The sequence below is a fragment of the Rutilus rutilus genome (genome assembly GCF_951802725.1).
Source record: "Rutilus rutilus genome assembly, chromosome: 1".
In the NCBI taxonomy this organism is placed as follows: Eukaryota; Metazoa; Chordata; class Actinopteri; order Cypriniformes; family Leuciscidae; genus Rutilus; species Rutilus rutilus.
This window is the reverse complement of record NC_140209.1, coordinates 70,573,286-70,600,389: the sequence shown is the minus strand read 5'-3', so window position 1 is coordinate 70,600,389 and position 27,104 is coordinate 70,573,286. Positions and strand designations below refer to the sequence as shown.

The 27,104-nt window shown below is 42.1% G+C and overlaps 1 protein-coding gene across 1 annotated transcript in view; it reads right to left on the bottom strand.

Moving 5' to 3' along the window:
• LOC311296815 (sterile alpha motif domain-containing protein 9-like) overlaps positions 1–12,961 on the bottom strand; it is a 29,219-nt gene extending 16,258 nt beyond the window's left edge. The window contains 1 exon segment of the mRNA XM_084418736.1: positions 12,833–12,961. The gene's annotated coding sequence lies outside the window, so the exon portion shown is untranslated.
• Between the last annotated feature and the right edge of the window lie 14,143 nt (positions 12,962–27,104).

Here is a 27,104-nt window from a genome sequence, read left to right as displayed (position 1 = left end):
GGTAAAATCATTGGGACCACTCTACCAGAGATTAGCACCATCTATGATACCCGCTGCCTGAAGAGAGTGCACAATATCCTGCGGGACCGGTATCACCCGGCCCATCACCTGTTCCACCTGCTGCCCTCAGGGAAAAGGTACAGGTCCATTGGTGCCAGTAAAGCCAGACTGGCTAACAGCCTGTACCCATATGCAGTGAGGCTGCTAAATGATGCCCTTGACCTATTTGTTTACAGTTAGCCACCTTATCTAAAACTTTGTTCGACTGTAAAATTTGCTGAACAGTTGTATCATTACATCATCAGCAGTCTTTGTCTTAGTTCTTGTATCCTTTGTTCTCATGTCTAGTTTGTTTCTATGCTAATTACAATCACTGGTGTCTTATTTAGTTTCTCGTTATCGGTATCTGTTGTTACCCCTTCAATTTCATTAATTTCTTTGTCCTGTATTGTCTTTACCAATGTGTAAAGCTATACATTTTTTCCAGTGTTCCTCTCTCTGTTTTATCGTAATTTTTTAGAATAAAATTAAAGTGCTGCAATTGGATCCACCTCTTCATCTTTCTCGCCTAGCTGCCGTAACAGTTAAAGAGAGACTGTCACAAAATGTTATTACATTCTTATTGAATCCCGGCAAAAACAACGATGGAAAGGGAAAAGTCAAAGTTTTATTCTTTTGTTTAAAATAGAGATCACGATTCTAAATAGACAACTAAACAAAAATATAGCTGCAAGCAGCCATTACCGGGGCCAAGCAGAATAAGACGACAAGACATGCCAAGATGTCTGAAAGTGTCAGACCAACTGCAACAATGAGCAATTAAAGACATTTAAAGAGGATTTTAGGCAAAATGCCTGAAAAATCATAGAAACAATAATTAAAAATATGATTTAATGGATTATCACTTTCGACCAATAGGTGGCGCAGTTACAAAACTGATGTGATGTGATCAGAGTGAAGTGACAATGACACATAAAAAGTTTGGTGTCAATATGTCAAGGCATTGCAGAGATAAAGCCTGAATAGTGCTTTTAGCATCATGCCTCAACTTGGCTGCTGCGCTATACGAAAACGGTTTCATCTATCGACATGAAATCCATAACATTTAGCCGGCACGGTCTGGAGATGATACGATTCGATTTTGGTGAAAATCGGACAAACGGTCTAGGAGGAGTTCGAAAAAGTAGGTTTTGACTGAAAATCAAGACGGCCGACAGGAAGTTCGGCCAAATAAGGAAAACTTGGTATCTATGTTCTCGGCGTGACGCAAGGAATCTATTAATACCAGTGGCATCTCAATAGCCAGATTTATTCAAAAGTTATTAGCCTTTTGGGAAATTTTGTTATAACTTTAGACCACTAGGTGGCGCTGTTTTGAAATATTTTGGGCACCTTCAGGGGATGGAGCTGAAGGCACATTCTGAGTTTCGTAATATTACACCAAAGCATTTGTTTAGTATAGCATTTTATTTCACAAAACTGTATTGAAGTCAATGGGAATTTAATGTTTTGTTCTATTATAGCGCCACCAAGAGGCTCAGTCCCACAATTATTTTTATGTGTCCTCAGAGTGAGCCCATACATATGTGTGTCAATTTTGGTGAAAATATCTCAATTCACTTCAGAGTTATAGACATTTATATGAAAAAACACGTAAAAAATGACTGACACATGACTTTGATTGAATGTTACTACCCCTTACTATCAATATTTTCGCATTTGGGCATTAACGTCAAGACTATCGACCTATGTTTCCAAACTTCTGACGGTGGTTTCGTCTCGATCGGACAAGCGGTATCGAAGATATAGCCAAATGTTTTTTAAGCGTTAAATCACAACGCTACACAACCTGTAAGGCAAAACCTAGCATGTTTGGTATCGTAGGACTCGGCAAGGTTTCAGGAGTCTAATTAGATGATTCTCGTGAAAATAAGTCGACTGCATTTAAAGTTATAAGCATTTGGAAAAAAAATTCACCACTAGGTGGCGCTGTTTCGAAACTTCTCACGTTCCTTCAGGACATTGTGCTGATGACCCATACCAAGTTTCGTAACAATCCGTTTATGTGTTCTTAAAATACAGCATTTTAGCACAAAATTCAAAATGGCCGACAGTCAAAATGGCCGATATGGTAAAATTGGATATCAGTCAACTCGGCATGTTGCCCTGAATCTAACGAGACCAATTATGATTTTTGGAAAAACTGTTCAGAAGTTGTAAGCAAAAATAGCCATTTTTCATATCTCCGGACCAGTAGGTGGCGCTACGCTGAAACGCAGCATGTAGCCTCAGGTCATGCTTGTGATGACATGTACCAAGTTTGGTCTGATTAGAGCCCTGCATTTCAGTCCGAGCCCGACGGCCCTGACTTTTTTTACGCCCCTAGGGCCGGGCTTCGGGCCAATTTTCACGTCATAGTTCACATGCGGGCCGGGCCTCTGGCCTTTTTTGAGTTATCCTTATTTTTATATTTTTAGACATTAATAAAAAAAAAAAATGAGAAGTTGACGTCGACGATAGAAAAACAAACATAGAAAGACATTTAATAACCTCATAACTTTCATAATCTTATAATTATTTACACTGACATATGATTGACATGACAGTCGCACGCACGCGCACACACAGGTGGTTTCCCGTCAGCTAAACCAACGATTCACCTCATGCAAATAATGGAGAATATTAAGAGAAAAATCGCGAGTGATAGAAGAGAGGACTGGGTTAAAATCTTCCACTGTTGATGCTATTCTTTTTCTCCACGATGCTCTGTAAGAGACTATTCAAACTTTTCGTTTGATTGGACTTTATTTTCGTTTAACTGTTGGAAACTACTGGAGAAAAAAATGGCCATGTTCTGTGGTGCATTTTTTTAGGTAAGATGACCTGCAAGTTTGTTTTGGATTTATTTAATTTAATTTGTTTAGATTGACTATTGCTCATTTCGTTTGCGAGCACCCTGAGCCTGCCTCAGTATTTCAAAAAAATGTACTCACTGTGGTTTAATAAATAAACATTAAACTAACTGTCTGTGTGATATGCTTGAAGTGTTTTACATCTATGGATTTTATTGTAGCTAAGTAAAGTATTAGCGTTGATTTGAGAGGCTAAATTAATCAAACATGTTTTACTCGCTGTTGGCTCGGCTTGCTTGTCTTTGTTGTTTTTTTTAATGCTCCCAACATTTGTCTAAATTAGCTTAATAAAGAAATGAAAAGAAAAGAAACATAACTAAAAAAACGGACATAGTTTAATGGCAGTCTGCCGCTGTAAAAAAAAAAAAAAAAAAAAAACGGCCTCGGGTTGGCCTCGGGCTAATAATTCTGATGAGCTGTCGGACACGGGTCGGGCTAGGGCCTAAGCGTCTCGGGCCAGGGCCGGGCTCGGGCCTAGATTTGAGGCCCGTGCAGGGCTCTAGGTCTGATTACGATAAACCGTTGCGGAGATACAGCCCTACGACTGTTTTCGCAAGCGCTACGTAAAATTAGTTTGAGCGTTTATCGAAAACGGTTTGACGAATCAATTCGAATTCCATAACTTTTTGTCAGCACTGCCTGAAGATGATCTGGTTCAATATTCGTGCAAATCGGACAAACCGAAAAAATTCAAAATGGCAGAAAAATTTCCATGACGAGCAAATGAGCAATCAAATCGTCTTGAGCCAAGGAATCAGAGGACAAAATAATTTTGTTGATAGGCCTTACGGTTCAAAAGTTATTAGCATAAATATGAGTGAAACTTTGGACAGTTGGTGGCGCTAGAGGGATTGAGTTGGAGACTCCAAATTTGCCATGGTGACTTTTCAGAATATCCTTTATCAGTGTGCCAAATTTCATAACTTTCCCGCAAGCGGTTCATTGGGCTGCCATAGACTCCCAGTCGGAAGAAGAAAAAGAAGAATAAGAACACTAACGATTACAATAGGTGCCTCCGCACCTTCGGTGCTTGAAAAAAAATCGGTTTGAATAAATTATCCAATGACTCAATACTAAAGACTTCAATTCATGGGCGATTTTAGGATTTCAATATTATGGGGGCTCAGCACCCAATGAGGGTATGATTTAAAAATAATAATTTAATATACTGTTTGTATACTAGGGTAGGCATGAACAATACAGTAGTTTTTACACAACCTATGTTTGTCACATTTGGTTTGGCTTCATGTTTATGTTTCATGTCTTTTATTTTGAAGTTTAGTCACAAAGTATGTTCGACATCAGCTGCGGCTGGATGTAACTGAACGGCGAGAGCTGCCGCATGCAGTCAGGGAGGAGCTGGAAACGGAGATGTGAAGTTTAAACTTTTACGCTTATTCACTTTCTGCTTCCCATAGTGACACTCGTGCTGTGTTTGCATTCTTTACCACAGTTTAAGTGAAATAAATCGCATATCGACCGCAAAGAGGGCACTCACGAACACCCTTCTGAAACCTAAAATAACAATTGGGACCTCATTTGGTTTGCGGCCTGCGGCCTCATGAACTTAACGAACACACACATGCAGCACCCATTGTAAGTAGGGTTGCCAACCGTTCCATAAAATGGAATCGTCCCGTATTTAAGGCATCAATGAAGCGTTCCATATGAAAGCCATACAGAACAGTTCTCTTACGAGAGGTCTCTCGTACTGCGTAAGATATCTTACGCTAGGGGAAAATCCTTTTTCTGCGAGATATTGAAGCCAAAAATTATCCTTAATTTTGTAATAATGCAAAACGCGTTGCGGCAGCATGCAGACATAGGCGAGACAGCTCGCGCGCCTATTGGCTGCTCTGCGGCAACTGCAGCAGCCTATCGAGCGAGGCCTGGCGTGACGCCAGACCCAATCAGGGCACTTCGCGCCCGCTGCGTCACGTCCCGCCGAAATGGGCATGGTCCAGGCCCGAAGCGCGAGACCGCGCTCCCGCTCATCCGGTCGCCGCCCCGCTGCACGTGGCCCACTGCCCAGTGCCCATCCCTACACACAAGCACAGCCTGTCACACAGGGCTCGCGCACATAAAACCGACTCAGATCGGTTGCACTTCAAACATGGTGAAAGTGCCCACTACCCAGTGCCCACTAACACCGCGTTGTGCATGTCTCACGGTTTCTGTAAAAACGAAACCAACGTGCACTCGCTTCACGCAAGCGAACGATGTTTTCGGTGTGATAAATGTGCCCGCTGTCCCGCGCCCACATCCACACACAGACATGACAGTTCCCACGGGAACCGCCCAGCCCTCCCCCTCGCGGCTGACCACCGCAGAGGAGTCGAGCGCGGGCAATCTGCCCGCTGTTATCAGCGCGCCCCATGCCTCAAATGTCACGAGCGCGATGCTTGTGTTGCAGCACGCCGAAGCCTCTCCATCGCTGAGCGAGCGGAGCGCGCTTCGTATTCAACCCCTAGCTATCCATGCAGACGCATGGGCAAAGCTGCCCGGGGTTTCGAAGTGGGTGCTGAACATTATAAAAAGAGGCTATTCGCTGCAGTTTCGCCGACGCCCTCGCCGCTATGTGGCGCGCGTCGAGACCACGGTAAAAACAGAAGTAGCACATTTACTTCGAGCCGAAGTGACGAAACTATTGAGCAAAGGGGCCATAGAGCCTCTCTCTCAAGTTCAGAGCGAAGGAGGGCTATACAGCAGATACTTCCTGGTACCGAAAAAAGACGGGGGTCTCAGACCCATACTAGATCTAAGGCAACTGAACAAAGTGCTTGTGAAGCGACAGTTCGGGATGCTCACGACCAGACAAATCCTTGTGCAGATTCGCCAAGGAGATTGGTTTGTGTCAATAGATCTGAAAGACGCGTATTTTCAAATACAGATAGCGTCACGTCACAGGCGATATTTGAGATTCGCCTTCGAGGGCCAGACATATCAGTACACAGTCGTGCCATTCGGTTTGTCCCTGGCACCCCGTACATTTACGAAGTGCATGGACGCGGCGCTCGCACCCCTCAGAATGAGAGGCATACGAGTGCTGAACTATTTGGACGATTGGCTGATTCTAGCGCAATCTCGCGCAGTGCTCATGGAACACACGACCATTTTACTCGATCACCTCGAGGATTTGGGTCTCAGTGTCAATTGGGCGAAGAGCTCTCTGTTACCCAGTCAGAAGATATCTTTCCTGGGCACAGAATTGGACTCGCTGTCCATGATAGCGCGACTATCACCACAGCGCGCGGTAGACATTCAGCACACAGCGAACGCGTTTCGCTGCGGCGCGTCTGTCCCGCTCAAGAAATTTCAGAAGATGCTAGGTCTCATGGCCTCAGCATCGTCAGTGCTCCAGCTGGGCCTGTTACGCATGCGCCCGCTGCAGTTTTGGCTGAAAGCGCGAGTCCCACGCAGAGCGTGGGCATCCGGTTCGCTTCGCCTCAGGGTCAATCAGAAGTGCGTCACAGCTCTGAAACCTTGGAGAGCGAACGACTGGTACCAATTAGGTGTAAGCCTGGGGACTTCCTCGAGGGTGAAAGTGGTGTCCACGGACGCGTCCACCACGGGATGGGGAGCGCTGCTCGAGGGCAGACCGTTCTTCGGCCAGTGGTCGGAACGGGAGAAGCTCCTGCACATAAACTGCCTCGAAATGCTGGCAGTAGACAACGCGCTGACGCGTTTTTGTCCCCAGATAAAAGGACGCCACGTCTTGGTCCGTTCGGACAACATGTCTGTGGTGTCCTACATAAATCGCCAGGGCGGCCTCAGGTCCAAGAACCTGTACAGGCTGGCAGAACGCCTCCTGGTATGGGCTCAGTGCAACCTGCGCTCGCTCAGAGCAGCGCACGTGCCAGGGCTCCTGAATATAGGACCGGACAGACTGTCCAGGAACAATGTTCCGGCAGGCGAGTGGTCTCTACACCCACAGACAGTCCAACTGCTGTGGAAGAAATTCGGCAGAGCGGAAGTAGACCTGTTTGCGTCTCAAGAAAACGCTCACTGTCAGGAATTTTTCTCAAAGAGCAGGAGCGCGCTGGCCCATGTGTGAGCTCTATGCTTTTCCCCCCGTCTCTCTCCTGCCTCAGGTGATAGAACGGATCAGGGAAGAAGGATGCTCAGTACTGCTGGTGGCACCGTTCTGGAAAAACCAACCTTGGTTCCCAGTCGTGATGCAGTTAGCAAGTACTGCCCCGTGGCCAGTACCAGTGAGGAGAGACCTCCTCTCACAGGCCCACGGTTCGATCTGGCATCCTCACCCGGAACTGTGGTCCCTTCATGTCTGGGCCATCAACGGGTACATGTTGGACTCCCTGAAGGAGTATTAAACACGATCACGCAGGCTAGAGCTCCGTCTACGAGACGACTCTATTCCTCGAAATGGTCAGTGTTTTCGGGCTGGTGCACAGCCCGTGGTGTGTCACCCACAGACTGTGGTGTGGCGGAGGTGCTTTCCTTCCTACAAGAGCTGTTGGATGGGGGCAGGGCCCCCTCCACGCTCAAAGTTTATGTGGCGGCTATAGCAGCGTTCTCAGAAACAACGCTTGGTCAGTCAATAGGAAGGAACGATTTAGTCATCCGCTTCCTTAGAGGGGCTAAGAGACTGAATCCTCCCAGACCTCCCTCAGTCCCCGTATGGGACCTTTCTACGGTTCTGGAAGCCATGAAAGGTGCGCCATTTGAGCCTTTACAGTCAATCGATTTGAAACACCTGTCTTTTAAGACGGTGTTTTTGCTGGCTCTCGCTTCGGTGAAGCGCATAGGGGATCTGCACGCGCTCTCTGTGAGCGCGGCGTGCATGGAGTTTGGGCCTAATGACTCAAAAGTTATACTCAAACCTAAGCACGGTTATGTTCCGAAATCCCTCAACACACCGTTTAGGGCGCAGGTTATTTCCCTGTCAGCCCTACCGTCCCTGATGAGGAAAGAGACGCGAGCCTCCTCTGCCCAGTCAGGGCATTACGAGCTTATGTGTCTCGCTCGTCTGGTTTCAGACAGACGGAGCAGCTCTTTGTTTCGTTTAGCGGACGTTCTAAGGGACTAGCCGCGTCGAAACAGAGCCTATCCAGATGGATAGTTGATGCTATAGCGCTGGCATACGCCTCCAAGGGCATGCAGTGCCCGTTGGGTGTCAGAGCGCACTCCACGAGAGGCATGGCCTCTTCGTGGGCCTGGTCAAGTGGGATTGCCTTGCAAGATATTTGTATGGCGGCAGGCTGGGCCTCCCCGTCTACATTTATAAGGTTTTATAACCTAGAGGTTCCCGCCCTGCAGGCCAGGCTGCTGTCGGTCTAAGTTTACCAGTATTATCTGACCTGATGCGTCAGCTCAGAATGCTGCGTCTACTGAGCACAGCTCAATGTTCGACAGTAAAACAGTAGCAGCACGAGATGTGCCTGGGCAAACTGTGTAAGACCCACATTCCCCCATCAGTTCAGGCCGTACCCCGCCCTGTCTGTATGATGAAATTCGCGTCTCAGCGACGCTACCATATGTGGAAGAGTGCGGCTTCGCCCCTCCCTCTTCCTGGACTCCCTGTGAGTTCCCTGAGTGATTGTGCACTATATGTACCCCGGGCTTTCGCCCTTGGGTCTTTGGTGTCAGATCTCAGCATGCACGGCGTTTTGCATTGGGTCCCCTAGCGTAAGATATCTTACGCAGTACGAGAGACCTCTCGTAAGAGAACGTACTCGGTTACTAACGTAACCTCGGTTCTCTCTAGAAGAGGGAACGAGTACTGCGTATCTTGCCGTGCATGCACACGCTCTGGTTGCTTCGATGATGAAAAACCAGATAATAGCTGCCTGCGAGCGGTATTTATAGGCCTAGACCACGCCCATTTCGGCGGGACGTGACGCAGCGGGCGCGAAGTGCCCTGATTGGGTCTGGCGTCACGCCAGGCCTCGCTCGATAGGCTGCTGCAGTTGCCGCAGAGCAGCCAATAGGCGCGCGAGCTGTCTCGCCTATGTCTGCATGCTGCCGCAACGCGTTTTGCATTATTACAAAATTAAGGATAATTTTTGGCTTCAATATCTCGCAGAAAAAGGATTTTCCCCTAACGTAATATATCTTACGCAGTACTCGTTCCCTCTTCTAGAGAGAACCGAGGTTACGTTAGTAACCGAGTACGTTTGTCCCGTAGAAAATAGGTAAAATTCAACAACCTGAACATGGACCCACATTATATGGGATTGAACCATAACGGGCCTTTAAAATGATTACAAAACAAAAGTTTATTAAGAATGAGAATAGAGAAGGCTATTGAAATATCTTTACAGGCACACAAACTTTGGACACACTCAGGTATGTTCAGTTGTGTTGAAAAACAAGATACATTTTCAACATTATTTGTTGAAATATTAGTTTTTTGAACTTTCACCGTTGCAATATAATGAAACAAAGATTGTTTAAATCAAAAGGTTTCACTATCTACCAATCTCTGTGTAAAAATAAAATAATGATGCTGGTCTAAAGTCATTTTTACCCCCTGTAATCGGACTCTCAGGTGAAAACAGATGATCATTCTGACCCCCTTCAACAAAACAGTAAATTACTGTTACACATCCATCACATAAATATTTTGGCTTTCTTTCATTTTGGCTTTTCTTTCTTTCATTGGCTTTTCTTCAGAATTTTTCTTTTAACAAAATAAAATAAATTAATTTAGCCTAGAAAACTTCTGATTTTTTTTTTATTTTGACACGGAATGACCCAAATGTGTTTGTCTGAGAACCTTTTATACTGTCACGGTTGGCTAACCGTGGTCCGTTTGTGTGTGTGTATGGTTTTGTGCTGATTGTCATCACCTGGACTGATCAACTGATTACCACCTCATCAGCACCGGCACACCTGTTATTCATTTAGATCTGTATATAAGCATTGTCTTTTGTTTTGTTAACTGTTGGATCATTGTCACTGTCACCTGTCTTTGCTACCTGTGATCCTGGATTACTGGTTTGGATTTATTTGTGTAAATAAATCTACATTTGTTACTTGCATTTGCATCCTCACCTCTATGTGACAGAATGATCCGACCAAACATGGATGCAGCAAGTACCGCGGCTCTCTTGAAGTTTATTAATCTCGACGCCTCTCGCAGAGAACAGCGTCGGGAGAGAGACACCGAGATGAGATGCGCGGCACGGGCACTGGCGACACAGATCCAGGGTCTGAAGAGTTCTACCGCGACACCTATACCACCAGTTCCTCTCACACCTACGGAGTCGAGTGATCGAACGGAGACGAACCTACTTATCCAAGAGAGAAATGCGGGGGAGATGAACCTACTTATCCCAGAGAGATATGCGGGGGAGCCCAACGTTTGCAAAGACTTTATTAATCAGTGTGATATGTATCTGTCCAGGCAACCCAGCATGTTCGAGACGGAGAACTCTAAAGTGGCGTTTGTATTGACTCTGCTCACTGGTCGAGCGGCATTGTGGGGAACTGCTATATGGGAGAACCGGCACCCATGTTGTGCTTCATTTCAAGCGTTGTCGACCGAGATGAGTAGGGTTTTCAACGGTGTGGGAGCGGATTTCCCTTCCTTAGAGATGAGATCGAGGAGGAGGTCTCACCTTAATAATTTTTTGGGGGGGAGTAGTGAGCAACAAGCTATGCAGGCTGTAGAGCCAAGCCTGCATGAGCTTTTGCCCGAACCAGTGCCCAAGACGGCCGTCGCCATGCTCGATCCAGTTCCTAAGATGGCCGTCGCCACGCCTGAGTCCGTTTACGAGATGGCTGAATCGCCGGAGTCCGTTCACGAGATGGCTGAATCGCCGGAGTCTGTTCACAAGATGGCTGAATCGCCGGAGTCTGTTCACGAGATGGCTGAATCGCCTGAGTCTGTTCACGAGATGGCTGAATCGCCTGAGTCTGTTCACGAGATGGCTGAATTGCCTGAGTCTGTTCACGAGATGGCTGAATCGCCTGAGTCTGTTCACGAGATGGCTGAATCGCCTGAGTCCGTTCATGAGATGGCAGTTCCTGTCATGGCTGAAAGGTCCAAACCCGAGTCCCCTGAGCTTCCTGTTTCGACCAAGTTGGCTGAACTTGAATTCCCTTTCCTGACCATAAGGCATGTATCTGTATTTCCTGAGAGTCCTGTCAAAGCTGAGATGGTCACCACTGAGTTTTCTGTGCCCTATAGGTCAGCCAACATGACCGTTCCCAAGCTCCATCGACTCTCTGCCTTAGCCAATATGACCGTTCCTGAGTTCCCTAGTCTCTCTGCTCTACCCAAGATGGCCGATCTCGAACTCTTTGAACACTTTGCCTGGCCCAAGATGGCCGATCTCAAACTCTTTGAACTCTCTGCCTGGCCCAAGATGGCCAATCCCGAGCTCTTTGAACTCTCTGCCTCATCCAAGATTGCGACTACTGAACCCTCTAACCTGGCCGTGAGGCCTTTCGTGTCTCTCCTTCTACGCAGGTTCCTGTTGCCTCCAGCGCCCCCTTGGATTCCGGTTCCAGTCTGGCTTCCTGCTCGGCCAGTTCCGCCTTGGCTTCCTGCTTGGCCGGTTCCACCTTGGCTTCCTGCTCTACCGGCTCCGCCTTGGTTTTCAAGCCCTCCGTCCCTCCCCCAGGTCCTCCTCCGTTCCTCCACCCACCTGGACTCTTTTGTTCGGTATGGAGGGGGGGGGGGGGGGGGGGGGGGGTACTGTCACGGTTGGCTAACCGTGGTCCGTTTGTGTGTGTGTATGGTTTTGTGCTGATTGTCATCACCTGGACTGATCAACTGATTACCACCTCATCAGCACCGGCACACCTGTTATTCATTTAGATCTGTATATAAGCATTGTCTTTTGTTTTGTTAACTGTCGGATCATTGTCACTGTCACCTGTCTTTGCTACCTGTGATCCTGGATTACTGTTTTGGATTTATTTGTGTAAATAAATCTACATTTGTTACTTGCATTTGCATCCTCACCTCTATGTGACATATACACATACTTAACCGCAGATACTTAAATGACATGCACTGTGTGGTACAGAACAAATATTTTAAGTGTCCCTTATTTTAATTTTCATACAAATCACCACTATTGTCCCTTATTTTCCTTTCCAGAAATTGGCAACCCTAATTGAAAGTCCACAAGACTGTATACTGTAAGTGCATAGGAAGTTTGCCATTTGGGACAAGGACCAAAAACAAAGCAGGAGAGAGAGATCCAACCCAAGGTCCTGATAACAACCATATTAGGAAGAGAAATCACAATGAGTCCTGTATGGACAACCTGACATTGCTAATACAGTACATGTGGCTTATGTAAATTTCAGAAAACCCCTTACTCGAATGCAAATATTGCATAACCCTGCCACGGCGGGCCATACTAAAAACCATAGCTTACCTTGTATGGCTAGCCTATGTATTTTCTAAACTACTCGGAGTCAGCTGGGTTTTAAATTTAAGAGTTAATTCTCTGTCAAAACACAAAAGTGTCAAGTTCTTACGGCGTCCTGTCATCTTTGTTTAGACATGTTCCTTCTTAAATGTGTCATAGATAGCGATTTAACCATTTCAGCTAGTTGGAATCCAGATATTGGCGCGAAGAAACGTTAAATGTTAGAAAATTGTATTATTTGAGATAAATAAATAATGTATTTCCCTGATTCTGACAGTGTGCAAGCTGTCAATAGGGGCCTGTAGATCTGCCCCTGCAATTTAAACAATTGCAAGACAGAAATAATGACTGTGTGGTTGAAAAGCCTGTTTGTGAAGCTAGTTCTTACTATAGGCTACATGACAACTGCTTTCTCAATGGCAGCGCAAAATACATATCTGAAAGTTTGATTGTGTGATCATCGGCATGTCAAAGGTTTAATAGACACAGTTGAATTGTTGTCATTTAGGAATAAGATCGTGTGTATTTGAATCGAGATTGCGATCTTGGGATTAAACAAACAAACAAACTCACAGTTGTCGAGTCTCTTCTGCACTGCCTGGGGTTCAGCCGCCGCCCTTGCATCGAGAAAAGACCAATCTTCCAAGGGACAAACCTTAGAACAATGTGTAAATACCATGTAAATCAAATATATTATACAAAATTGTTAGATTATTTGCATATCACAAGTTTTACCCGATAAATGAAGAGTGTCACAGTGTGTGCGTGCGCAGGTGTAAAATGCGAGACTCTCTGCCTTCAGCTCCCAGCAGCAGCAGCACCGTGTGATATACTGGTAATATAGCCCAGCCTACCTGTTACGCAAGGTCTTAACTTTCGATTTTCTGAAAATGAGAGGAAAAGTTTCCCATAGCTATAGGCTATGTATATTAACATAAATGTAAAATAATAAAGATGATATTTAAATAACCAAACAGAATAGATCATTGAACAAAGAGAAAAAAAGCACCCAAAGGCTCACAATGTTTGCCTTCTTGTAATATTAATTAACAGCATGCAGGCCTTACTATAGGGTTAGGTTTGGGGTTCTGTTTAGGCTAGTTGCATGTAATTACCCAGCGGGCACCTTGTCGTCAATTTAACATCAATATGACATCAACATGGATGTCAAAATTATGTCACGAAATAGGTAAAAAATTTAAGTTATATTGACGTCAAAGTGTCAATGTCAATTTGATGTCAAGATTTTGACCTCTGCTGATGTCATGCTTTGTTGATATTTGATGTCAATTCAACATTTATTTGATGTCAAGATGTCATGATGTTGATCCCAGCAGGCACAGGATATAGACTACACCGTCGGTCAGACTTTGGATTTTGGTTGAAAATGAAAGTCGGGTTGATGTCTAAATCCAGTGTTTGTTTGACGTCAAGCTCCAACGTTGGGCAGTCGTTGGATTTTGGTTTGAATAAACCAAACAAAAAGGTGAAATGGCCGTACACTTATTACCAGCTTCACCTAACCAGATTTACTTTATTTAATTTCCGTTTTAATGAAATCATATTTTGCATTTTAAAGTCATCATGATGGTGGTTAGCGTTTGCTTTAGTTGGACTCTTGACCCTTGACGCTTTAATATAAAAATTTCTCTGGCTGCTATGACTGTGTGTTTATAAAGCACAATTGTTGTAGCTAAAACAGCCATGAGAAAATGAGATCACTGATCTTATTCAGTGTCTAATGTTTTGATTATATAGGAATTGTGGTTTTAATATTGTTTTATAATAGAAGCCATTTCATTTTACAGCATGAGAGCAATGTTTTCTATCAAGTAATATAAAGGATTTTAAAAAAACATTTAGTGCATTAAACTTTTTCTTCTACATTATTACTTAGACATCAAGAATCAGTGTATGACTCTCAACAATGTGTGTGTATAAGTAATGCCATAGATGAAAGGTTTTTGTGCACTAAGTAGTTATTAAAAACCAAGTACATTATTTGATAAACACTGCTAGACATGCTGTAGAATCAAATGACTTCTATTATGAATAAAACAATATTAAAACCACAAGTCGTATATAATCAAAGCATTAGACACTGAATAAGATCAGGGATTCAGTCAATTACATGATGATATCGTCGTCATCATCACCATCACATATCCGCACCCTGGTTCAGAATGCCTGGCACGTGCGCCGCTCTCAGCGAGCGCAGGTTGTGCTGAGCCCATATAACGAGGTTTTTGGCCATGGTGTGCAGGTTGCTCGACCTGAGTCCACCTTGGCGATTTATATAGGACACCACTGACATGTTGTCCGTCCGGACGAAAGCGAACCTTCCTTCTTTGGACCGAGGAAGTAGCGACTGTAAAAGCCCGACTCGCTTTGTGATAAAGGGACTGGCTCTACAGAACTTTTGCTAACAGTTTCGACACTTCGGTGTGAAGGACATGAGCCAGTGCTCCCTTATTTATTCTTTCAAGAATTATTTATGCAGTATATGTCAAGTAATCAAGAATATTATTCAAAACTTTGTTTATCCCAAGCATAGAAAGTTGATTCTATGCACTGCATGTACACACTAGGGCCATCATCATTGGGGAAACCAGGGAAGGTGGAAAATCTGACCAATTTTATCCTGTATAAATATATTATCAAAATAAAATATTGGGAAATATTTAGAAACTTAAATCATGCTGTGTTCTGTGAGGATAAACATAATTTACAAGAGCCTTTTACCAATACTCTGACTCATTATGTGCAAATTATGTGCAAATTATGTGCAAATTATGTGCAAATTAGTTGCCTAGCCTACCTGTTACGCAAGGTCTTAACTTTCAATTTCCTGAAAAATGAAAGGAAAAGTTTCCTGTAGCTATAAGCTTTGTAAATTAACATCAATGTAAAATAATAAAGATGATATTTAAGTAACGAACAGATCATTGAACATAGAGAAAAAAAGCACAAAAGAAAAGACATTTTGTCATGTCAGTTCACTTTCATGTGTTTCAGAGAAGACCAGGTGACTAGACGCATGAAATTGTCTAGACTTCTCGTTTCACAGGAGTATAAATATGAGGAAACTCAAAGGCCAAATTCCCTTAATCATCCATCACAGTGAGAAAAATATAGTTTTAGTTCTGTATGTGTAGTACCTAGTATAATTCTGATGTGCAGCAAAAGATTGTTGAGCTTCACAAAATAGAAAGCGACTGTAAGAAAATAGCTAAAGCATTGAAAAGTTCCCATATACACCATCAAGGCCAAAATAAATAAATAAAAATACAATTTCAAACCGCCACTACATCATCACATGTTGTTTGGGAGGGTTTCAGGAAAAATCCTTCTCGCTCATCCAAAAACAAACTCCAGCATATTCAGTCACATTACTAGAACTTCAAAAACAAATTCTGTGAGTTCTGTGGTCAAATGAAGATTTTTTTTTTTTTTTCAGCAAACCCACTAATGGCTTTGGTGTGAACAGGAAAAAAAAAAATCACAATCACCATGCCCACGGTTAAATATACTGCTGGATCTTTAATGTTGTGGGCCTATTTCTTTGCTGGAGGTCCTGGACTTCTTGTTCAGACACATGGCATCACAGATTCTAGCAAATAGCAACAGATACAAAATCAAAACCTGTCCGCCTCTTATAATGGGCCGTGGTTGGATCTTCTATCAGGACAACGGTCCAAAACAAACATTAAAATCAACATAAAAATGTGTCAATGAGCACAAAATGAAGCTTCTGCCATGACCATCCTGTCCCCTGACCTGAGCCCTATAGAAGATGAGTGGGCTGAACTGAAGAGAAGAAGCGCCAACATTAAAGGCGTCATATAATGCCATTTTTGTACAAGCTAATATGATTCTTTAGGGTCTAAATAAAAAGTTTGTAATATACTAAAAATTCTCAATAGTATTGTAAGAAAACACTCATTTTACCTGGTCAAAAACAGCTCTGTTTTCAGCACGCCGTTTAAGCGCATGTGTCTTTAACCCTTTGATGCACAACATGGGTCTAAAAAGACCCGACTGAGTTTTCATTTTCTATATCTTTGCAAGAAATTTATTTAATCATTCAGTATTCCAGGTATTCCTCAATTAACTTGTTTTAGATCATTACAAATAAATATTTTAAATTTTTCCTTTCTTACTTTTCGAATAAAAATGGTTTTTGTGTCACTACCCCTCTAATGCGCAACATGGGTCTAAAAAGACCCGTATTCATGTTTCTTTGCTGAATCTTTGAAATAAATGTATTTTATAATTTATTAATCCAGGTGTTCATTAAATATCTTGTTTTTGATTTTCAAAAATCATTATGTTTATTTTTCCTTTCTTACTTTATAAACAAACACGATTTTTGTATTTCTACATCCATTTTACACACATGGGTCAAAAATGACCCGTATAGGAACCTTTGATATGTATAAATATATTTACTGCAGAAAACTATTCATCTGCCACACATTTCACAATTCAACACGGCTGCTTTTGTATTTTTCATGCATGTAAGTTTTATTTAAAACACTTTTTTGTTACAGAAAAATATAGATATAGCCTTGTAGGCTAAGGTTACCTTGACCTTGAAAACCATTACTAGTGTGAAAGAGAAACATGTCCAATACCATTAGCTAGCTTGCGTCGACATTCTATTTTATCTAATGTTAGCTAGGTCAATAAAATAAAATTTGCAATAGAAAGTTATATATAAAAGTATATATTGTCGCTGTTGGGCAGAAACCTTGTACCGTTATTCATTTTTATTTGTGGTCATAAATCAATGCTATCGGTCACATAAGCCGGTGTGTGGTGGCGTTCTGGTGCACTATGGCTGCTGTCGCATCATCCAGGTGGATACTGCACATTGGTGGTGGTTGAGGAGATCCCCCTACAGTTGCACTACTCTACAGTTCAATTTCAGTGTTATCGGTTAGGCATATATGCGTGTTATGTGTGACAAAGTGGCCAATAAACATATTTCAAGTGTTACAGTAAATGTGTTGATCTAAACAACTGTGACATTGGTTATTTTAACAAAAAGTTTTCTTTATTCTTTTGTTTTATCACGCTTGCATAGATGGGTCATTTTAGACCCATATGTGTAAACTTGATGTTTTAACACAAAACTTATAAAAAAATATTAAAATATGAATTTGTGATCATAAAATAAAATAAAAATTATATTCATAAATCATGAAATTAATAGATCATGAAATAGTAAATGCTCAAATAAAGTGATTTCAAAAGGTGAAACAAAAAAAAATGCCAAGCCATGCATGAAATAACATAGGAAATGAATGCGGGTCTTTTTAGACCCATGTTGTGCATTAGAAGGGGTATCCATAGTGTGCGCATCAAAGGGTTAAATGATAATGAGCTTTGCTCACCCCGCCCCTCTGTTCTGTGCGTACACCGTTTGTAATAACACAATAACCATAATGCGTTGTTCATTATAAACGTGGGATTATTAATTATATTGAGAACGTCGTACATAGAAAACATGCCGTAATGTACCCTGAGTGCAAACAGCCGCATTCATCGTGAAGCGTGCAGCAAGCGATTTGCAAATATTATATAAAGATTAATATAAAGGTTAATAAAACGTTACACTCACTTCTTCTGGAGGTGCAGCAGGAACACGAATAGTTGGTACCGATCCTTTTTTCAGGAGCAGCTTCTTAGCAAAACCAGCTTTATACTGACCCTTGTTTGTAAAGCAGTCTGATGAAATGATTCTCGCAAACATGAAAGCATTGACGTTGATCGTGGGGAATATTCCCTTCGAAAACAAACTCAGCCACTGCGTCTTCAGCGGTTCAGATTTAGGAACATCAAAATGATGCTGTGTTCCTTATTACACCCAAGAACAGAACACCACAATCGCTTAGACGCCATTCTGCTCATAGACAGTGCTCCAGCGTATCAACAATGTCCACGCGGACTATGATGATTGACAGCTCACGAGCGAGGGCGGGTCTGTGTTGAAACGCTGCTGGCAATCAACAATCGTGGGAGGGGCGTCCGACCGTGTGACGTCACAAAATCGAACGGCTTGATTTGAGAGATTGGAAAACATATAAGATAAAAAAAAAACACTGGATGGATTTTTATCATTATATGATGGTTGTGTACAGGCACTACCAACACACATTTCAGTACAATCAACTTGTAAAAGTGCATGTTCCATTATATGACCCCTTTAACTTGTGAATCTGAAGGATCTGGAGAGATTCTGTATGGAGGAATGGTCTCTGATCTCTCGTCAGGTGTTCTCCAAACTCATCCGGCATTATAGGAGAAGACTCAGAGCTGTTATCTTGGAAAGAGGAGGTTGCAAAAAGTATTGAATAAAAGGGTGCCATTAATGTGTATTAGAGAAAAACATCTATTTCCTAATGAGATTTCAACCCATTTTGAACTGTATACGTCAATGAAAAGTTATATTTTTGTGATTTTTTTTTTAAAGGATAAACAATGCATATTTATTTCACAGGCTTCTTGTCCATATCCATCCATCCATCCATCTTCTACCGCTTATCCGGGGCCGGGTCGCGGGGGCAGCAGTCTAAGCAGGGATGCCCAGACTTCCCTCTCCCTAGACACTTCCTCCAGCTCTTCTGGGGGGACACCGAGGCGTTCCCAGGCCAGCCGGGAGACATAGTCTCTCCAGCGTGTCCTAGGTCTTCCCCGGGGTCTCCTCCCGGTGGGACATGCCCGGAACGCCTTCCCGGGAAGGCGTCCAGGAGGCATCCGGAAAAGATGCCCGAGCCACCTCAACTGACCCCTCTCGATGTGGAGGAGCAGCGGCTCTACTCTGAGCTCCTCCCGAGTGACAGAGCTTCTCACCCTATCTCTAAGGGATCCCCCAGCCACCCTGCGGAGAAAGCTCATTTCGGCCGCCTGTATCCGGGATCTTGTCCTTTCGGTCATGACCCACAGCTCATGACCATAGGTCAAGTCAAGTCATCTTCATTTATATAGCGCTTTTAACAATGTAGATTGCTTCAAAGCAGCTTTACAGAGATAAGCGTATAATTTAAGGTGACAGAGATTGTTTTGGCTTTATAGCAGAGTTAAGTTATTTCCATCTAAAGTTATTTTTGATTGATTTGCTTCCGTCGCAACGATCATTTGTTATTAAATTAGGGGTAATTTGTTATTACCATTCCCTCTACACAGACTTTAAACGCGAACCTGTGAGAAACGCTGATGGCGTTCACATGCGCATTTAGAATGGGTTCTATAGTTATGTGCATTTGAATATACGCAGGTTTGGAATTCCCTACAAGCCAAGCCTAAACAAAGTACTTGTCTTTCCTTATAAATTTTGATAAAGAATTTTATTTTATTTTGTTGCTTTGGGGTAGGAACGCGAAACTGATTTTCCCGACAACGCCTTATCTGTATAGTGGTAGTGGGATCCTCCATAGGGAGAGACTAGTTGGCACTTCAGCACTGCGTTGTCATCGGTCCAGGCGAAGGTCCTTCGTCAGATCTGGATACGGCCCGGATCCGGCAGGCTGCAGGAAAACCTCGGGATAAACACAGACACTAAAATTAGCGTAAATGCCATTCTTCTCATGATGTAACGAGTACATCAGGATTTTTGGGAAGTGTTCCCGGTTCCGGCTGACCTAATCTATGCAGCCTAACATTAAATTATAGAAGTCTATAATGTATTATGTGAAAGCTAGGTCAAAGAGATGTGTTTTTAGTCTAGCTTTGAACTGACAGAGTGTGTCTGCTTCCCGGACAATGGTAGGAAGACTGTTCCAGAGTTTTGGTGCTAAATAGGAAAAGGATCTACCGCCAGCAGTCGATTTTGATATTCTAGGTATTAGTAACTGGCCGGAATTTTGAGATCGCAATAGACGTGACGGACTATAATGCGTTAAGAGCTCACTTAAGTACTGCGGAGCTAAACCATTTAGTGCTTTGTAAGTAATCAGCAATATTTTAAAATTGATGCGATGTTTAATAGGGAGCCAATGCAGTTTTGACAGAACTGGGCTAATATGGTCATACTTCCTGGTTCTGGTAAGAACTCGAGCTGCTGCGTTTTGAACCAGCTGTAGTTTGTTTATTAAGCGTGCAGGGCAACCACCCAGTAGAGCATTACAATAATCTAGCCTTGAGGTCATTAACGCATTAACTAATTGTTCCGCATTTGTCAATGAGAGCATATGGCGTAATTTAGATATATTTTTAAGATGGAAAAATGCAGTTTTACAGATACTAGACACGTGACTTTCAAATGAAAGATTGGTATCAAAGAGCACACCCAGGTTCCTAACTGACGACGAAGACTTGACAGAGCAGCCATCGAGTGTTAGACAGTATTCTAGGTTATTACGTGAGGAAGTTTTTTGTCCAATAATTAGAAACTCTGTTTTTTCAGAGTTAAGAAGTAGGAAATTACGAGTCATCCAATTTTTTATATCCGCTATGCATTCTGTTAATTTTGTGAATTGATAAGTTTCGTTAGGTTTTGAAGAAATATACAGCTGAGTATCGTCAGCATAACAGTGAAAGCTAATTCCATGTTTCCTAATGATATCTCCTAATGGTAGCATGTACAGAGTGAACAGCAGCGGTCCTAGTACTGAGCCTTGTGGTACGCCATACTGAACTTGTGATCGATGAGACATCTCATCATTTACTGCTACAAACTGATAACGGTCAGATAAGTATGATTTAAACCATGCTAGTGCATTTCCCGTAATGCCAACATAATGTTCTAATCTATTTAAAAGAACGTTGTGGTCAATGGTGTCAAATGCAGCACTAAGATCGAGTAACACTAATAGCGAGATACAACCACGATCGGATGATAAGAGCAAATCATTTGTGACTCTAACGAGAGCTGTCTCGGTACTATGGTACGGTCTGAATCCGGACTGGAAATTCTCGCAGATATCATTTCTTTCAAAAAAGGAACACAGTTGTGAAGATACTGCCTTTTCTAATATCTTTGACAGAAAAGGTAGATTCGAGATCGGCCTGTAATTGACTAATTCTGTAGGATCAAGTTGCGTTTTTTTTAACAAGCGGTTTAATCATAGCCAGCTTAAAGGTTTTTGGTACGTATCCTAGAGACAAAGATGAATTAATGATATTAAGAAGAGGATCTATGACCTCTGGAAGCATCTCTTTCAGTAGCTTAGTCGGTATAGGGTCTAACATACATGTTGTCGATTTAGATGATTTAACGAGTTTAGTAAATTCTTCCTCTCCTATAGCAACGAATGAATCAAATTTTTCCTCAGGGAGACTACAATGCACTGCCTTATGCGATACTGTAGTAGACGGTTGCATAGTTATAATTTTGTCCCTGATATTATCAATCTTATAAGTGAAGAAGTTCATAAAATCATTACTGCTGTGTTGCTTGGAAACTTCGGTGCTTGAAGCTTTATTTTTCGTTAGTTTAGCCACCGTTTCAAATAAATACCTAGGATTATGTTTATTTTCTTCTAATAGGTTTGAAAAATAAGCAGATCTAGCAGCTTTTAAAGCCTCTCTGTAAGCAATCGAGCTCTCCTTCCATGAAATGCGAAATACCTCTAGTTTTGTTTTCTTCCAGTTGCGCTCCATTTTTCTGGCTGCTCTCTTAAGGGCCTGAGTGTGCTCGTTGTACCACGGCGTTGGACTATTTTCTTTTAATCTTCTTTAAGCGCAACGGAGCAACTGTGTCTAAAGTGCTGGAAAAGAGAGAGTTAAACATTTCTGTTGTAATATCAAGTTCTTCTAAGCTATCTGGGATGCTGAGATGATGAAACTGATCAGGAAGATTATTAATAAAGCAATCTTTAGTGGCAGAAGTGATAGGTCTCACATATTTGAAACACGGAGTTGGCTTTGCAGCCTTGGCTAAATGCAAATTACACAAGACTAGATAATGATCTGAGATGTCATCGCTCTGCTGCAGAATTTCAACGGCATCAACATCTATTCCGTGTGATAATATTAGATCTAGAGTATGATTACGACGATGAGTAGGTCCTGACACGTGTTGTCTAACTCCAATTGAATTTACAATGTCTTTAAATGCCAAACCCAATGCATCTTTTTCATTATCGATGTGTATATTAAAATCACCAACAATTAGTACTTTATCTGCAGTCAATATTAATTCTGATAGAAAGTCCGCAAATTCTTTGATAAAGTCTGTATGGTGCCCTGGTGGCCTGTATACAGTAGCCAGCACAAATCTCAAACGTGATTTATCGTTTACACTATATATTTTTACATTAAGCACCAATGCTTCAAAAGAATTATATTTAAAACTTGATTTCTTAGTGGTTTTGAAACTATTACCATAAATTACAGCAACACCACCCCCTTTGCGTTTCAGACGAGGCTCATGTTTATAACAGTAATCTTGCGGTGTTGATTCATTTAAAGTAATGTGATCGTTTGGTTTTAGCCAGGTTTCTGTCAAACACAGCACATCTAGGTTATTATCTGAAATCATATCATTAACAATGAGTGCTTTTGAAGTAAGCGATCGAATATTCAGCAACCCAAGCTTTAGCATTTGCTCGTCTGTATTATAGCTGTTTTTTATTTGTTGAACATCAATTAAATTTTTAACCTTAGATGGGTTAAAAAGTTTTTTGGATTTCCAAATTCGGGGAACAGACACAGTCTCTATACGATGATAGTTAGGTAAAAGAGGCTCTATGTGATGGGATTTATCTGACCTGGGTGACGCGAGGCCGTTAGCAGACAGTCGGTTTATAAAATCACACATGAGCACACAGGTCTTTAGCATCTATACACTCTCACCGACCTTCTCAGGTGTCAGCTGATCCGACACAGGATAATTAATACTGAGAGTATTACAGCCTCACCCCGAGGGCTTCTCTATACTATCACTGTCTCTGCTTTGGTCTTTTGAGCGTAGGAACATTAGTACTTCTATTCCTCAGCAGCGCAGCATATACCTGACACGACTCCCAAGTTGCTCTTTGCAAGAATGAAGTTTTATTCACGGCCGGGAGATCACTGGTCACAACAACCAAGTGAGTCTCCCTGAACAGGAAGATACATGTACATTTAAATCTTACAGTTGAGTAACCTTAGATAGGTTTAAACATTTTTTGGATTTCCAAAATCGGGGAACAGACACAGTCTCTATATGATGATAGTTAGGTGAAAGAGGCTCTATGTGATGGGATTTATCTGACCTGGGTGACGCGAGGCCGCTAGCAGACGGTCGGTTTAGCCAGTCTGTCTGCTTCCTGACCTGGTGCCCAATTTGTCATGTTTGAGCTCTAAGACTATGAGCCATATTACTAGATAGAAGAGCAGCACCATCCCAGGAGGGATGAATACCATCTCTTTTCAACAGGTCAGGTTTGCCCCAAAAACTTTTCCAATTGTCTATGAATTCTATATTATTACACGGACACCACTCAGACAGCCAGCGATTCAGTGAACACAATCTACTGACTATCCCCTCACTCCTGCGAACAGGAAGGGGGCCAGAGCAGATTACAGTGCCTGACATCGTACTTGCAAGTTCACACACCTCTTTAATATTAATTTTGGTGATCTCCGACTGGCGGAGTCGAACATCATTAGTGCCGACATGAATAATGATCTTAGAGAATTTACGATTAGCATTAGCCAGCACTTTTAAATTTGCTTTGATGTCAGGCGCTCTGGCTCCCGGCAAACATGTGACTATGTTCGCTGGTGTCTCTATTTTCACGTTCCGTGTGATCGAATCACCAATTACTAGGGCACAATCAACAGAATTCTCAGTGGGTGTTTCACTGAGCGGGGCAAATCGATTTGTTGTGGTAATCGGAACGGAAGAGTGGTTTTTTGATCCGCGACTAGAGCGATCCCTCACTGTCACCCATTTGCCCGGCTGCACAGGCTCTACTTCAGCTGGAACCGAATCATGTAAAGAGTTCACTATGCTAGGCGCATCCAAAATAGTATCTAAAGCTCTAGCACTCTTACTATCCTCAATTAAGGTTTGGATGCGTGTCTCTAATTCTGAAATCTTCTCTGTCAGCCTAACTGACTCCTTGCATTTATCACATATAAATCCTACATTGCCAACAGAGAAGCCTATGCTAAACATGTGACATGAAGTGCAGGTGACAATAACAGGACAAGACATTACTCACCGTGTTTGTTGACTGATTATTACTTACCTGAGCTTTTATTAACTCAAAGGCGCGAGAGAAAAATAAATAAATAAAACAGCTGAGCGCACGGGTGGCGCGTTAACAGGCTAGCAGTAGCGAATTAGCGTGTTGTGCTAGTAGTAACGGAAGCTAGCGATGTCAATCTGAGATGTTGGGTAAGCTGTATTTAGTATAAACTACAAATTGTAGTAAATGATGGTTCAAAACAAAGAAATACGAGGCTAAGACGGAGCTTACAGCACCGAAGCAACTCACAGCAGGCAGAGAGGCAGACAGGAGCAATCGATCAGCAGGAGCAATCTTAAACATATTCTCCACCTTAACCCTCTGGGGGCCTAAGGTGTTTTTGGGGTCCTTGAGATGTTCTGACATGCCCTTACATTTGTGCTTTTTTCAGTTGCTTATAAACATGTTAATGACAAAGGTATAATTACACTCTGTTTAGCACAAACAGGGCTACCATAATATGTGAGGCAACATGTATGTACATGTTTGTATTTTTGAGAAAATAATGTTTATGCATGGTTATTGAAAAAACTAAAAATGAACATTTCTGAAATAAGGCCACAAAACACATACTATATATGTGTCCATAAGACTTCTGAATAATGCATTTAGTCGCCTAAAGTTTTTTCTTCAAAATGATGTGAAAATCATCCTGCCTAATCAATCACATAAAACAATACATTGATTTAAATTTTGCATCCAGAGGAGTCATGGGAGAAAGTCATGTGGTCAGATGAGACCAAAATAGAACTTTTTGGTCATAATTCCACTAAACGTGTTTGGAGGAAGAAGAATGATGAGTACCATCCCAAGAACACCATCCCTACTGTGAAGCATGGGGGTGGTAGCATCATGCTTTGGGGGTGTTTTTCTGCACATGGGACAGGGTGACTGCACTGTATTAAGGAGAGGATGACCGGGGCCATGTATTGCGAGATTTTGGGGAACAACCTCCTTCCCTCAGTTAGAGCATTGAAGATGGGTCGAGGCTGGGTCTTCCAACATGACAATGACCCGAAGCACACAGCCAGGATAACCAAGGAGTGGCTCTGTAAGAAGCATATCAAGGTTCTGGCGTGGCCTAGCCAGTCTCCAGACCTAAACTCAATAGAGAATCTTTGGAGGGAGCTCAAGCTCCGTGTTTCTCAGCGACAGCCCAGAAACCTGACTGATCTAGAGAAGATCTGTGTGGAGGAGTGGGCCAAAATCCCTCCTGCAGTGTGTGCAAACCTGGTGAAAAACTACAGGAAACGTTTGACCTCTGTAATTGCAAACAAAGGCTACTGTACCAAATATTAACATTGATTTTCTCAGGTGTTCAAATACTTATTTGCAGCTGTATCATACAAATAAATAGTTAAAAAATCATACATTGTGATTTCTGGATTTTTTTTTTTTTGATTATGTCTCTCACAGTGGACATGCACCTACGATGACAATTTCAGACCCCTCCATGATTTCTAAGTGGGAGAACTTGCAAAATAGCAGGGTGTTCAAATACTTATTTTCCTCACTGTATATATATATATATATATATATATATATATATATATATATATATATATATATATAGAGGCCTATATATAATTGGTTCACAGTTGTTGTTGTTTTTTCCACAAATTGTGCTTGCAAACTGTATAATATCCAAGGTAAACATTTCTAGTAATTGTGCAGTTAATTGTTCTCATACTGTATTTTCAGATTTGGAATATATTCTCTACCCAAATGTGTCACTAATAAAGCATAATAAAATGATTTAAAGAGAAGGCTTATATTGACCTTTTAAGATTTTGTTTACATCTATCCTGGTGTATATATATATATATATATATACACACTTTCTATTATAATTTTTTGTTTTTTTTTTGTTGCTATTTTATTAAAAAGGTTATACAATTACAACAATTAAAATTGTAACAATATTTCCAGTGTAATCTTTCTTTGTAAAAACTAAAGTATACATTTTTTCATACGTAATTCAATTCATATGAGCAGAAATAGCAACATTATAAGCTTATTTGATGTGGCAGTGTTTTACAGTAAAAAATGTATAATCTATCCGATTTTGTAGTCGATTTTTACCCATCTCAGTATAGCAATAGAGTTTGGTAAAAGCTGTTCATTCATTCACACAAAAAAACGTGATTCATTTTTAAACAGTATTTTTGCCAGCTGTAGTAGCTCCACAACAGCGCGCATCTGTGCGTTCATTCATTCACACTCAGAAACGCGATTCATAATAACAGTCTTTTGCGTGTACAGACACTTGCGATTAGAACAAAGCAGATATAGAACTGACCTATTCCTCAGCTGGATCCCTTTGCTCCTCGAAATGAAACTTCCAGAACTTCTGAGGTAAATTTTCCAGGATTATTATCAAGATAGTATTATTCCTCACAGCGTCGTAAAGTACATGAGTCTGAAAGCGAACTCGCGGTGTGTGTTATCCAGCTGATGTGGGCGTTTCACAGGTTTGCGTGGATCGCCTAAAATCATTTGCGTTTGAATAGTGCGTGCTCTCCGTGGGCGGGGTCACATTAAAACATAATGAGCTAAGATAAGAACGACTGACATCTCTCTCTTTTCATACATATTACATAAACTGTGAATATTTGTTTTTTTATAAAAATTACTTCATTTAAAAGAAGAGAATTCAAGCGTCATGC